Source organism: Cebus imitator, unplaced genomic scaffold, assembly GCF_001604975.1.
Source record: "Cebus imitator isolate Cc_AM_T3 unplaced genomic scaffold, Cebus_imitator-1.0 Scaffold443, whole genome shotgun sequence".
NCBI classification, from domain to species: domain Eukaryota; kingdom Metazoa; phylum Chordata; class Mammalia; order Primates; family Cebidae; genus Cebus; species Cebus imitator.
Window position 1 is genome coordinate 1134705 of NW_016107758.1, and position 14366 is coordinate 1149070.

Consider the following 14366-nt stretch of genomic DNA (forward strand, 5'->3'; position numbering starts at 1 on the left):
ACCTCGTGACCAGAGTTTTTGAGGCTAGACCGGCCCTTGAATGACCGAGGGCGGTAAGCAGCATGTAAGGGATACTGCACTTGGAGGGTCTCGGTGACTCCTGGAGGAACAGGGGAAATAAAGGCTGGGCTGTTGTCTGACCGGAGGGATGGCGGGAGCCCAGACCAAGGAATAACGTCTTCTAAAGAGCCGTAGTTACTTCCGATGCTCTTTCTGTTCGACTGGGAAGGCTTTAGTCCAGCCTGTGAAAGATGAAAAAGTATCTGAATCCGTTATGAGAGGGCATGTGGGCAGAGTCCTCCCCTGGGCAGGTCGTCCCCCGCGAATAGGCTGGAGGAGGGCCAGGGGGCTCATTGCAACCTCAGGATTTCATTGACCACACATCGGGCAGAATTGAGAAATGTTCCATTCAGCTGGGGCTGGGTCGGGCCTGTGAAAAAGGGTCGATGAAGGCTTGTAAAGTTTCTGCCCCCCGGCTGGGTAGCCTGATGGAGATTCCAGAGGATTTCCATTGTGGAACCTCGGGGAGGAGGGTTAGTTTCCGAGTTTCGAGGCCATCCCTCAGGAATGAATGTGACACCCAGTTTTAGTGCTTTCTGTAATGCGGAGTGTGCTGGGGTTTTGGGGGGTCAGGTGAGGAATGAGGGCACCTGGAGAGGAGCCGAGCAGCTGATTTAGTTTGTCTGTCTGCATAATTATCCCCCCAGCAGGATTCAAGTTCTGTTTCTGAGGAGCCTGACGGAGAAGGGTTTTACTGCTTCTGTTGGGAGACATATGTCTTCTAGCAAGGTTGAAATTTCAGGGGCGTGGTGAATGGGGTGTCGGGGCTGTGAGAGACCCTGTCTCCTTCCCACAGCTGTGAGGGCGTGCGTCACATGACACAGGCTGAGTTGGTGTGTAAGTCACTTGAGCCTTATTCCAGTACCCGGTTACAGAGCTGTGCCAAGGGCTGTTAGTTCAGCTTTTTGAGCCCAGGCGGCTCCTCTGGGTGTGGGACCTGATTCTGTGGCGTTAGTGACGCCAGCTGTAGCAGAGCCTGACACTCTCCTTCTAATACGAACCTCCCACTGCTGGTACACCGGGTGGCATAAGGACTTTGTGCACAGCGTCCTTTAGATCAGCCCTAGCACTGCATGTAGGATCAGTAGTTTCCACGCAAGAATGTCCACGAGAAGCCATAGGTTTTACAGAGTTCAGGAGTTTGCAAAGCAAGTGATTGGTGCTTATGAATTCTATGATCTGAAATCCAACAGAAGGCCTTAGAATTTAGAATACCCAAGACCTGATGGGGGGGCGGGGTTAAAACCGTTAAGGTTTGTCCTAGGGTTAGTTTTGAGACTACTTTTACTAAGAGGACCACTGCTGCTGAGGCTCATAAGCAGGGCGTCATCCTGGGATACCAAGTAAAGGTTTTGAAATATATGCTGCAGGGCACTTAGAGGGCCCAGATCTTGGGCTAAAACTCCCAAAGCGATTCCCCTTCATTCATGTACATGCAAAAAGAAAGGCTTGGTCAGACCTGGTAGGGCTGAGGCCGGGGCTGAGAGTGAAGCCTGTTTTAAAGTCTCTAGAGCATGCTTCACGTTATCAGTCCACGTGAGACGTTCCTCAGCTCCTTTGAGAGCTTCATGAAAGGCTTGGCTATTCATCCAAAGGAAGCAGCCTGTCCTCTGCAAACCCGGCCACACCCTCACAGGACCAAAGCAGTTCTTTAGTTCCTGGAATTGTCATGTTTAAGATAATATCTTATATTTTATATTTCAATTACGTTCATTAATTTAATTTACTTTTGAGACTGAGTCTCACTCTGTCACCCAGGCTAGGGTGCAGTGGCGCGATCTTGGCTCATTGCAAACTCCACCTCCCGGGTTCAAGTGACTCTCCTGCCTCAGCCTCCTGAGTAGCTGGGACTACAGACACACACCATCATGCCCAGCTAATTTTTTTTGTATTCTTAGTAGAGATGGGGTTTCACCGTGTTGGCCAGGCTGGTCTTGAACTCCTGACCTCAAGTGCTCTGCCCACCTCAGCGTCCCAAAGTGCTGGATTTACAGGCATGAGCCGCTGCTCTGGGCCTAAGGTAAGATCTTTACAAGTGCTAGAGTTAAGATAAGACCCCAAAACTGAATACCCTGTGTGAATATTTTTACCCTAGAAGGAGACACTTTGTACCGATAATCTGCAAGTTTGGTGCTAATACTGTACTTTGGTCTGTGACAGCTTTGCTAGGACTACAGATTAGCAGGTCATCGCCACTGGAGGAGGCTGCTGTCCGGGAAAAGCAGTGTGGACAGGTGGTCTTCAATTAGGGCCCGTCTAAAAGCGGGGGCTATCTCTGAATCCCTGGGGCAGAACTGTCCAAGTTAACTGTTGAGTTACTTAGGTATGTGGGTCTTGCCATTCAAAAGCAAACAAAAGTTGGCTATCTGAGTGTAAAGGAATGCAGAAAAACACATTCTTGAGATCAAGAACGTAAACCAAGCTGTGGTGGAGGGAATCTGTCCAAGAAGGCTGTAAGGGTTTGGGACAGTAGGTGAACAGGAATGGCAGCTTCGGTAGGAATGATTCTAAGGTAGGAGCCCTCTGGTTTCTTCACAGCTAAGGTGGAGCGTCGCAAGGTGAGTTGCATGGGTGCACGCATCCGTGGGTTACATGTTTTGGTTATTAGAGGCTTTAGCCCTTCTCATGCATCTGCTTTCAAGGGGTATTGGGGGGTTCTGGGGAACTTATTGGGATTTTTATGCCAAGTGATGACAGGAGCAGATGATATTGAATGGCCAGGAATAGAAGTTCCCCAATCCTCAAATGGCACGTGTTTTAGAAAGTGAGGTTCTACATTTGTAGCAGGTTTTTTGGTGATGTGTGAGTTAACACAGCTAGAAGGTGAAGCTTAGCTATAAACTGGCTTGTAATTTTGTTAAGTCATGCTCTAGTAATGGAACAGTGCAGCTTGGCAGGACTAAAAAGGAGTGAGTAAAGAATAGCCTTCATTTAACAGGGGAGTGGTGGCGTGAAACAGCCTCACCGGGGTTTTCCATCCACGCCTGTGAGGGAGATGGAGCCTCGGCACACTGGACCACAGTAAACATTTAAAGCTGAATAACTGGCCCCATATCTCTGAGGAACATTGTCTCTTGTTCAGCCTCCATCAGATTTCCCCAAGGCCCCTCCACGGAGATGGAACGGCTAGGGGCCTGGACGGCCGGACGGCCTCACGGCCCTATCTGTCATCTGGAGGATGGCTTTCAGAGGCTTGGTCATCACCCAGGGAGAGGGTGAGAGGTGCCCATCCTTGCCCTCATCCTGTCCTTGTTCTACAGGACCCCCCATTGGGTAGGTCGGCAAGGATGTGGCTGTGACGGCCCAGAGGAAGAGGTGCCCCTCCCATCGTCACAGGGAAGAGAGGGACGTGCACTCTTCAGTGACCCTCTTGTTTGCAACGAGGACACGGTCCTGGGGGCGGCCTGTGACCCAGAGGTTTGAGGCATTCCGTACGCCAGTGTCCTGGATTCCTGCAATAGGGACAGGCTCCTGTTCTGTGAGTGTTATGGGGACAAGCCTTGGGGTTGTTCACGAATGGAAAAGAACCTGCCAATGCTGTCGCCATGTCCTCCTCCAGCGGAGCCTCTTATTTTTGATGTTTCCTCCTGATTACTGAAAACCTTCAAGGCTGCATTTAGTAACGCAGGAAAGGGAGTCTGTGGGCCTTGCTCTGATTCTGGAGTTTTTGTCCGATGTCTTAGGGAAGCCTGACAGACCGTGAGGCCGGGATGGACTGGCCCTCAGGGGCCAGATTTAGTCCGGGGTCTAAATCTCTATGCATGGCCCACAGCAGTCTAGCTTGTGAAAGGGCAGGGTTCTCAGATGGCTCCTGAGTGATTTCTCATGTTTAGAAAAATTAACAGGTTTTATTAGAGCCTTTTTCACTCCTTCCAACAAGCAAGTCACGATATAACCTCGTCTGCCCTGCCTCTGTCTGCACCACTTCGGCAGCCTGGGATTGCCCGTGGGTTCTGTGCTGGGGACAGATTCTTCCCAGCTCTCTCTTAGGGTTATGAGCATGAACTTTATCTGCCCCAGCTTGAGCTAAAGGCCACACGCGTGACTTTCCTTCGTGAGAACAAGTAGTTACTACCGTGAATGTGCCTCGCCAGGTTGCATCAGAGGCAATAATGAAAGCCCAAGATTCTCGAATGAACCTAGTAGGGTCCTGGCTAAATGAGCCCAGCTCGCATTTGAGGAAGATCAGACATTGGAAAAGGGACATGAACTCACATTGTTCTTAAATCTCCATTGGCGGTCTTGTGGAGAGGAAAACACTGGGATTCTCTGAGGACTCTGTGCTGGTGGCATCTGTGACTCCTGTGTGAGTATGTGGGGGGGTAAGGCTCTGGGGATGGGGCGGGGGGCTGACTCGGGGATGGAGCAGATGGAGAGGGTGCAGGTGAAGCAGGAGCAGACTTCGGAGAGTGTGATGGGCAGAAGGAAGGTCACCTAGGACGTCGAAATTGGGGAGGGGGGAAGCTCCATATGTGACAATTTTTGTATAATTTCGGGTTTTGGGATAAAGCCAAAATGACTTCAGCACATGGGACCTCCGAGTCTTTCTGAGGCTCTGGCAAAACAAGTGTAGTGTTCTAGTCCAGGTCCCATTCAGAGGCCAGTATGAATTCTTGGGGAGCGTATATTGAACCCAAGATATATTACAAAAGAAAACCGTATGCTTCTTTTTCAGAGTTTGTGAGTCAAAATTCGACCAGTTTTGAAGAACGCAATTCAAGGGGGTGTGGGATGGAACTGAAGAATGAGTTGGGCCCATGTTGGGTTTAGATCGGTGAACACAAGACTCCTGAGGTGTCCCCGAGGGACTTGGACCCCGCCCCTCCGGCTCACTCTGTTCGGGGGCGCCCACCCCGCTGGAGGGCCTGCCCTTGTCTGGATGACCCCTCCAGGTGTGCCCGTGTTTGAGTGGTCAGCTCAGAGCTAAGGGGAAGGAGAACTCACCTGGAACTTGGGGTGCGGTTCTGCCTGAAGTGGAATTCGGAAGTGGGTCTGCAAACAGCGGGGGCGTCTGGGTGAGTGGGGATCATGGCCGCTGTTTCCAAGGCACGGGCTACAGGGCATTCCGTCACGTCACGGCGGACTTGCCACCCCAGCCAGCAGTAGCAAGTTCGCTCTTTTGTCTTGGCCTTCGGGTCACACCAGACAGTGCCCTCGGCCAGAAACCCTCAATTCCCAAAGAGTACTTGAGCTGGTTCCCTGGTGGCCCGAAAATACAACAGAAGCCTGGCTAATTCCTCGCCCCCAAGGGCAGTGGTAGAAAGATCTCTCTTCTCTAGGGCTTCAGGATCCCACTGAGGAGTGGCGCCCCGCCAGGGCCGTCCGTTCCTGAGTAAAGAAGGAAAGCGGGGAGGGAAAAGAAGGGAGAAGTCCCAGTAAGTCCCCCTGCACACCACCAAGATGCCGGCGAGGCGTCAGAGCCTCAGTGTCGGGGAGTGGCCAACTCTCGGCTTGATAAGAAGAATTTACCGACGCCAGTGCGGTCTGAAAGAGGAAGGCTGGGCCAGGCGCGGTGGCCCACGTCTGCAATCCCAGCACTTGGAGAGGCTGAGGCAGGCAGATCACAAGGTGAGGAGTTTGAGACCCGCCTGATCAACATGGTGAAACCCGTCTCTACTAAAACTACGAAAATCAGCCGGGCGTGGTGGTGGCTGCAGTCCCAGCTACTCGGGAGGCCGAGGCAGGAGAATCGCTTGAGCCCGGGAGGCCGAGGTTGCCGTGGGCCGAGATCACGCCCTGCACTCCAGCCTGGCGACAGAGCGAGACTCCGTCTCAAGAAAAAGGAGTGCAGCGGGCGCCTTAGCCGGAGGACTGGGCACCGCGGGGCGTCTGTGGGCCTCCCAGCAGGGCCGGAGGGCGATTTGCAGGTACATGGCCAGGCCTGCAGACTTCTTGTTGCCTCAGTGATGGCAACGGCTGCACAGTGAGTTTGGGCATGCATGCATTCCAGAGCTGTGTATAAATTCTAGTTACGTATAAATTTGGGGTTGAAAGGAGGCCTGGAACCAGCTGCCGACTTTAGATGACAGGGAAGCCTAATTACTCCTAAATTCCTTAAATACGGAGCTTTGCCTCTGGACGGCCAGCCTGCTGGTCACCAGGGGGTGTCTGCTGTCCTCAGCCAGCTCAGGGGCCTCTCCAGCTCTGCCTCCGGCCCTCCCCCAAACACACTCCCCTCTGCCCCAGGCAAACATGTGGTGGTCTCTGCTGTCTTTGCTCAGCTCCCCCTCGCACCCCAGGGAGTCATCCCGACTGTCCAGTGTCCTCAGCTGCCGTCAGGCCACTCACTCCATGGGTCACATCGTCTGTTGACTGCCTGTCCCCCACCCCCGGGGCAGGAACCCCTTTATGCAGCTCTGTGTGCCCGGCGTGGCGTGTGCAAGGGCAGAGAAGGTCTGCACTCAGGGTGGCCGACTGGTCCCAGAGGGTGGGTGGGGCAGCCTGGAAAGCCAGGGAGGCCTGCGTGCTTTGCTCTGGAACAGAAGGTGTTGCTCCCTCGTCCTGGGTCGAGGTAACCAGGAGAAGCTGTTGTAACCACCCAGGGAAGGTGTTTCCTCAGGCTGAGAGCTTATTGGGAGCCTCGGAGCTACTGACGACAGCAAACTGCAGGGCAGGCAGCTGACCTCTGTCTCCCAGGAGTCCAGGAGATAAGGGCCACCTGGCCAGGTGGACCAGACCGTTCCAGCCAAGGCCAGTAGCAGCAGCGCCCTGGGAACGGCCTCTTGCAGAGTGAAATGGGAGGCGAGGGCACCGCCCGCTCAGTCACCCGCCTTTCTGGGTCTGGGGTGGGCCTGGGCTGGCAGCCCAGGGGGCCAGGACACGGGGCTGGCCTGCCTTGCCCTCCTGGGGAGGACAGACACAGAGGTGTCTTTGTTCCCCAGATATCACCAGCAGAACCAGCTGGCTTGCTACCTGACGTGCAAGGCCAGGAACTGAGTCTTTTCTAAAAATTTACCTTGTTTTGTTACAATTGATACGACATAATGCTAACAGTTTCTTTGGGTCTGGAGCCCATCTCACTAAGGTAGGCGAGCCTGCCGCCCTTAGGTGCTCTACGGAGGTGACGCGTGGCGTGCTGGTCACGAGGTGCTCTGGCCACTCCTGCCGGGCAAACCCACCGCGCACCGTTTAATTGAACCCTGACAAAACCAGCCTGTCGGGACATCCAGGCTGCAGGTGGCCTCCACCCCTTTCACAGGCAGCAGCCGGGTCCCAAGGAAGGGGAGGATTGGACTAAAACCCACTGCCTCAAGTGCTGGGCGGGACCCTGGGCCGTGGGCCTGTGCCTGAGACGCACTAGTGCCTGGGGGTGTCCAGCCCAAGAGGCCCCCTCCAGGTCACAGCCTGAATGGCAGGAGTTGGTTCTGGCAGGTGAGGGGCCTGCAGAACGGACGCCACTGAGTAGCTCCTGGTGAGATGCCGTGTTCTGGGGTAGCTGTTCTGGCGCGCTGCCTGGGTCTGCAGTGCTGTGAGGGCTGCCACACGTGCCTGTGCTGTGGCCCTATCCCTGGAACAGCCCCTGCCGTGCCCAGCCTGTGGCTGCATCCCTGCTCGTACTGGGCGTAAAACCGTCCTGTGAGAACGGCCTGCTGGCGTGCGCTGCCAGGAGTCCAGCCTGTGGAGGCAGGGCTGCCCTGGACCTCTTGTCTGTGAGGCAGAGTTCTGTCCTGGGGTGACAGAGCAGACGTCAGGGGCCACCAGGGTCATGGTGGAGAAATCCGGCTCGGCCTCTCCTGCCTGGGCCAAGACCGCCCTGATGCACTGCCCCCTCCCCATGCGACTCCAGCCAGCCCGAGGGTCCTCCCAGGCAGGGGGTGAGGGCATGGAGACCAGCTCCCTGGGAGTCTGGGCACAGCCCCCTAAATGCTGGAGGACTCGGGAGCCAGGACATGGGGGATTTCTAGCCAGGCTCCAGGGCTCCTTTCCCCAGGCCCCTCTGCCTGTGGCGAGTTCTTGGCATTGGTGGGTGGGCGGGGAGAGGGGTTGGATAGGGTCCGGCACTGCCTTCCTGGTGCCCCTCAAGACCTTCCCAAGCCCATGCCACAGAGATGTGAGCAGAGACCCCATGTGTGGTTGGACAGGACAGGCCTGGCCCCTTCCTGGAGGTGGCCGAGGGGGCAGGACAGGTAGGGCCACCTCAACCGTGTGGTCCTGGCAGCTGCTTGTCCCAGTGGAACCCACGTCTTCATCTGCACAGCAGGGACATACCCTTGGGCAGCAGGGGCCATGGTGACTTGGGGGAGAGGGCAGCTGCCCACTGCTGGAGTCTCTGGGCTTCACTCCTGGGACCCCCACCGTCCCCCACCAACCTGGAGGCCCCCAGCACCCCCATGCCAGACAGTCTGTCACCCTCTTCTCCCAAGTGCTTGTAGAATCCAAACCAGAAAGTGGCACGGCTGACGAAGAGGCCGTCCAGGCCAGTGTGGCCACAGGCCTTGTGGGGCTGGCCCTGTCTGCCGCCCCTGCTCTGCCCTGCTGTCTTGAGGCCGGCGTTCTGGATACGGGGGAGCCCCGCCAGGAAACAGTGCTCTCCACACATGGCAGCGGCGATTGGTGGATTCGGGGTGCATTGCAGCCCGCGGAATATGTGTGTCCTAGTCCTGACCCCTGTGAAAGTGACCTTGTCCTAGGGTCTTTGCTGACGTGATCAGGCAAAGGGCAGGACAAGGGTGGGCCTGAGCCCAGATGAGGTCGAGGCCAGTGGGACTCATTCTCCAGCCTGGACCGAAGACAGGCCAGCAGCAGCAGGCAGCACGGATGGCGTCCTCTGGCCACCCTCACTGCCCATCAGCCAAGACACCCCCGCCAGCACCGGGACAGTCTGCAATGCCATGGCAGTGCCCAGAAGTCATGGCCCATTTCCATGGCAACAACCGGAAGTGACCACCCATTTCCTAGCAACTTTGGATAACTGCCCCTTCATTTGCACGTCATTAAAAGCGGGTATAACTATGACTACCAACCTCCCTGCCCCGCACAGCCTGCCCTGCTGGGTCGGAGCTGCAGCACTGCCTCTGCCTCCCCGAAGCTGCTTTCTTCTACCACAGGCTCGCCCTTGAATTCCTTCCTGGGCAAAGCCGGGAACCTTCCCCGAATGACGGTGACGGTGTCCCTATTGAGAAAGGAGGTAGCTGAACGCAGGCACAGAGACAGACACACAAGGAGAAATTCATGTAGCCACAGAGACAGCGGGGTGGTGCACCCACACTGAGGACCCCGGGGATGCCGGTAGCCACCAGAACCTAGAGGAGGCCAGGGAGGACCCCCCATCCCCAGAGGCTTCCGAGAGCCTGGCCCTTCGCTTTAGACTTCTGGGGTTCAGCAATGAGAGAAAAGGCTTCTGCTGTTTGACATCACCCAGCCTGAGGTCATTTGCTGTTGCAGTCTCGGGAAGCGGAGCAGCACATCCATGAGTTCCTCGTGCCTACGTTCACTGATGGCCTCTGTCATCACCTGCAAGAGCCGGCTGCCACACAGTGCCGGCCACCGTCCTCACCAACTCCCAGGGCCCTCCAGCTTCATGCTGGTCACTGGCCCGCACCCAGCCCGTCGGAGAGTTGCCAGCGTCTCTTTCACCCTCTCCTTACTCTTTCCGCTCTGAAGCCTCCTAAGACTTTTGAGACTTACCCAGCACGTGCACACATGTGGGAATGCTTCTTCGGCCACACCAACCTGCAGGAGGACACAATTCTGAGGAACAACTGGGCGCTGTGCGGAGCTCAGACCGTGGCAGGAACACTCAGTGCACATGGCCGCCCACTGGGTGGCAGGGGCTGGGTGGCCATGGAGGAAGGCAGGCAGGTGCCCACGGGCAGCCCCAGCCTGTGCCTGTGAAAACTTCTAAAACACTCGACTCTTCATAGAAAAACTTAGAAACAGCCCCCCTTGTGGTGGGCAAGGCACCAGCCCTGCCTGGTTCCGCCCTCCCGAGCCTGACCCTCAGTGAGGGCTCCAGCCCCAGCGGCCGCGCTGGATGTGGTGGTTCCGCAGAGGACGGCACGAGCATGCCGTTGAGGAGAAGGGCGTCTCGGCGAGCTGGGTTTTCCTTCGTGCGTGGGCCGCACCCACTCACGAGCCTCTCCACCTGGAATTCCACCCGTGGAGGGGATGTCCACGCCCACACTGGCCTGCATCTCTGGGATTTTATGAGCATCAGTGGGTGTAACCTGCCACAGTGAAACCCGCCCAATTGTCCCATAGACAGATGTTGATGGTTTCTTTTGAGTAAACTTAGAAATTGGCTCTCCCAGTCTTTAAACTTGAGAAGGCTACATTTGTCTTATCTGAGTTCTTTCCTCAGGAAACCGGCCCTCAGCCCTCACAGGTAGTAGGAGGGAATGGAGACTCAAAGGTCATGGCATCTAGACAAAGACGTGCCAGTGCCTCCCCCATCGTGGCCACCTGACCGGCCACCTGCTTCCTCCTGGCTGGCTCCTCTTCCTCACTCTCTAATTCCTGTTTTCCTGCATGCAGTTACGTTTCTGCCACGTAAACCTCTCGTTTCAGTTGATCAGGGCGGTGGATTTGAGACGCGTCTCCCACCTCTTTGGCTGCAGCTGCCGTTAAAACATTCTAACTGGCTTTCCGTGTGGCCAGCAGCAGGACGGAGACCAGACTCCTGGCGTTTCGGTGACAAGAGAACACTCGGGAAACTACAGTGCAAATCAGCACAGCCCCGATGCCGAAGAGAAGCTGGCGGCCTTGCTCGTCTCAAGGATTTTCCCAGAAAATCAATTTGATGCCTACTTGAGATGTACTTTTTAAACTGATTTTTAAAACAATAAAAATATTGTGTGCTCATTGTAAATACTTTCAAAACATCAACATACATTGTTAAAAAAAATTAAATGCCTTAAAACCCTCTATTTACATGAGCCCACCTTTTTTTTTGGGACGGAGTCTTGCTCTGTCGACCAGGTTGGAGTGCAGTGGCTCAATCTCAGCTCACTGCAACCTCTGCCTCCCTGGTTCTAGCAATTCTCCTGCCTCAGCCTCCCAGGTAGCTGGGACTTGGGACTACAGGCGCATGCCACCATGCCCAGCTAATTTTGTATTTTTAGTAGAAACTGCGTTTCACCATGTTGGCCAGGCTAGTCTCGAACTCCTGACCTTGTGATCTACCTGCCTCAGCCTCCCAGAATGCTGGGATTACAGGTGTGAGCCTCTGCGCCCGGCCAGAGCCCACTTTTACAACGGTGGGTGTGTGTTACTTTCTCACTTTTACTTTGCCACATTTTTGTCCGTATAGCTGAAATCATTCAATACACACTGATACTTGAACGGAAAAAACACCAGAACTTTCTTGGGCCCCAGTGGAAGTAACAGAAAGGACAGATTGCTGCCGTGCACTGTCTGGCCCTGGTGGATTTATCAGTCTCTGCTAGTCCACAACATTTTAAAAAGAAACGATTGAAGTCATCTGATAGCGCTTAAAGAGGCAGCGTGGCTACCCGTATGCATCGGAGTGATTTAGGAACATTTTACCAAGACGTTTCCAGGGTGAATCTCTTTTCTTTGGATCTGGTGGGCACCAGGAGAGCAGTTTATCACCCTTGTGTAGGGAAGGGCGACAGGCAGGCCGGGATGCTCCCTCCTGGACTTTGGGGGTCCCCACCATGCTGGTGGATCGAGGGGCCACTGCACCTAAGCTGTCTGTGCAGACAGGTGGGTGTGCTGGGCACCTGGTTTCCTCCCGGGGTTCTAGGACCCACAGGGACGCCAGGTGGAGGGTGCAGCACGACCAGCCCCGGAACAGTCCCGGCGTTGAGGCTCCGAGGCGCTGAAGGGCTTCCCTGGTTGGGAGATGTCACATGCACCACCATAACACGGTGCTGGGGAACGACACGTCCCGTGGGCTGCAGCCAGAGAGGACGCTGGAAGCTCACTACTGTTTCCTTCACGCTCCGCCCGGCGCCCTGCCCAGGCCGACTGTGTGTGTCCTTTCGTTGTAACAAGTGGAAGGCCAGCCAGTCCTCCTGGAGAACCGTCGGCCTGGAACCCGGCAAACCTGTGCAGCCACCTGTTTCCAGCTCAGGCAGTGGTGTGGCTTCCCTTAGCTCCGTGGATTCTCAGGTAGAGCCACGGTCACAGCTCTCAGCTCTGTGGATTCTCGGGTAGAGCCATGGTCACAGCTCTCAGCTCCGTGGATTCTCGGGTAGAGCCACGGTCACAGCTCTCAGCTCCGTGGATTCTCGGGCAGAGCCACGGTCACAGCTCTCAGCTCCGTGGATTCTCGGGCAGAGCCACGGTCACAGCTCTCAGCTCCGTGGATTCTCGGGCAGAGCCACGGTCACAGCTCTCAGCTCCGTGGATTCTCGGGTAGAGCCACGGTCACAGCCCTGTGTGCTGACAACCTTCCTTTCCGGTTTTGCTTCATTAATTCATTTTTTTGTTTATTCAGCATCGTTTATTGATGATCTTCTCTGGATCAATCATAGGAGAATAAGTGGTCATGAATAAAACAGAGAAAACACACAGGCTCACTGCTCCAATGTGCCAGCCCAGGAGCGGGGACCCAAACAACCACACAGTAGGACCTCAGAGGAGAGGCGGCCGCGCCCACTGCGGGGAGTGAGCAGGAGGGGAAGGAAGACTTTCTGGCAGAAGCCACATCTGAGCCGAGATCTGCCTGGGGAGAAGGGCTAATCTGGGCATGAAGGTGGGGCCCTGAGCGGCCAGCCTGCCAGGCAGCACCTGTAGGACCCCCAGTGGGAGGGGCGGGGGCAGCCAGGACCAGAGCAAGGACAGTGTGGCCAGGGGAGGCTGCAGGGTGGCCAGGGGGTGTGTGGAGGCCACAGGGAGGATTTGGGTTTATGCCAGAGCCCTGTGGAGTCACGGGAGGATGGACTCTACCTCCAGCAACGGCAGGTCACAGCGCAGACAGCCTGGAGGGTGTGCCCAGCTGGGGCTGGGCAGCGTTTTGAACTGAATTGTGCCATCCAAAATACATGTGTTGAAGCCCGCCTCTCGTCCCTCAGGATGTGACCGTATCTGGAGACGAGGTCTTTAAAGAGGCTGTTAGGCTGGGCACTAATCCAACCCGACTGAGTCCTTATAGGAAGAGATTAGGACACAGACACCGGGAGGCGGCCCTGTCCAAGCCGGCAGAGCGGCTTCTGCTCCACCCCTGGCGGCCCCGCCCCTCGCTCCCCGGCGTGTGTGCTGGAAGGTCCAGTCCTCTGCTGCTCCAGACGCAGGTGGCCCTGCCACGCCCGGCAAGGTGGCGATTACAGGGACCGGCAGGCAGAACGTGTAGGTGCTCGGCACACATCAGCCGCTCCCACGAGAGGGGAGAGCTCTGGGCAGCGCGGGAGTGCGGGCAGCCCTTTGGTCTGAGTGTCCTCCCTGTGGCGTCTGGCCAATGCGTCAGCCCCTGGGAGACCCCACGAGGCTCTGCCCAGATCAGTGGCCTGGACACGGAGGCTCAGGCCTGACATACACATCAGCGGGGAGCCCAGGGGCCGGAGCTCCCAGTGCAGCCAGGACCAAAGGCTCAGAGGGGCATGTCTGGGGTCAGAGGTCACCATCCCCAAGGAGCTGCCAGCCAGGGACTGCGGAGAGGAGGCGGGGTGGTTGGGGGGGGACGACGCGCTGGTGTCCGGGGAAACAGTGACACCCAGTGGCCGACTGCGGCCCCAACACACGGCACGCATGGTTCCTGTTCTTCCTGATGGCGCAAGTGACAGCTGGGAGGTCCACCTGCAGCAGGAGGAACTGCAGAAAGGCCCAGAGAGGACCTGTCCCTGCCCAGAGCAAGGTCAGCCTGCGGCGTGTGGGCACGGACTCCGCGGCCCGCCTGGGCCTGCGGCGTAGGGAAGCTGCCGGACACTGACCCTGCCTTGGGAATCCTGACGGCCATGCTCGGCCTGGGTGACATGACAGTGACCTCCCACAGTGCTGTTCACAGGGCTGAGGACAGTGAGAGACAGCGACAGGTGGCCTGGCTCTCCAGGAGGGACCTCACCAGCAGGCCAGCGCCCGTCGGGGCTTCCCTATTTGGGAAACTCAGTGAGGGGAAGGGTGCTGAGTCATGGAGGGACCCACCGGTCCCTGGCCTCCGAGGCCCCTGGGGTGGGAGCAGCCTGCACATGGGGTGGATGCGGTGGGGGACGGCAGCAGGGGGTCAGGAGTTCAGACATGCCCAGAGGACGGTCAGGAGGCAGTCGGGTTTCAGCAGGGAGGGACTTGTTTGTGGGCTTGTTTCCCCCCTGAATGACGCCGAGGGTGTGCAGTGGCTCCGATGGGGGCTCGAGTGGAGACCCCTGTGGACTCTGTGCCTCTCACCTTCCGCAACCCAGCTGTCCTCA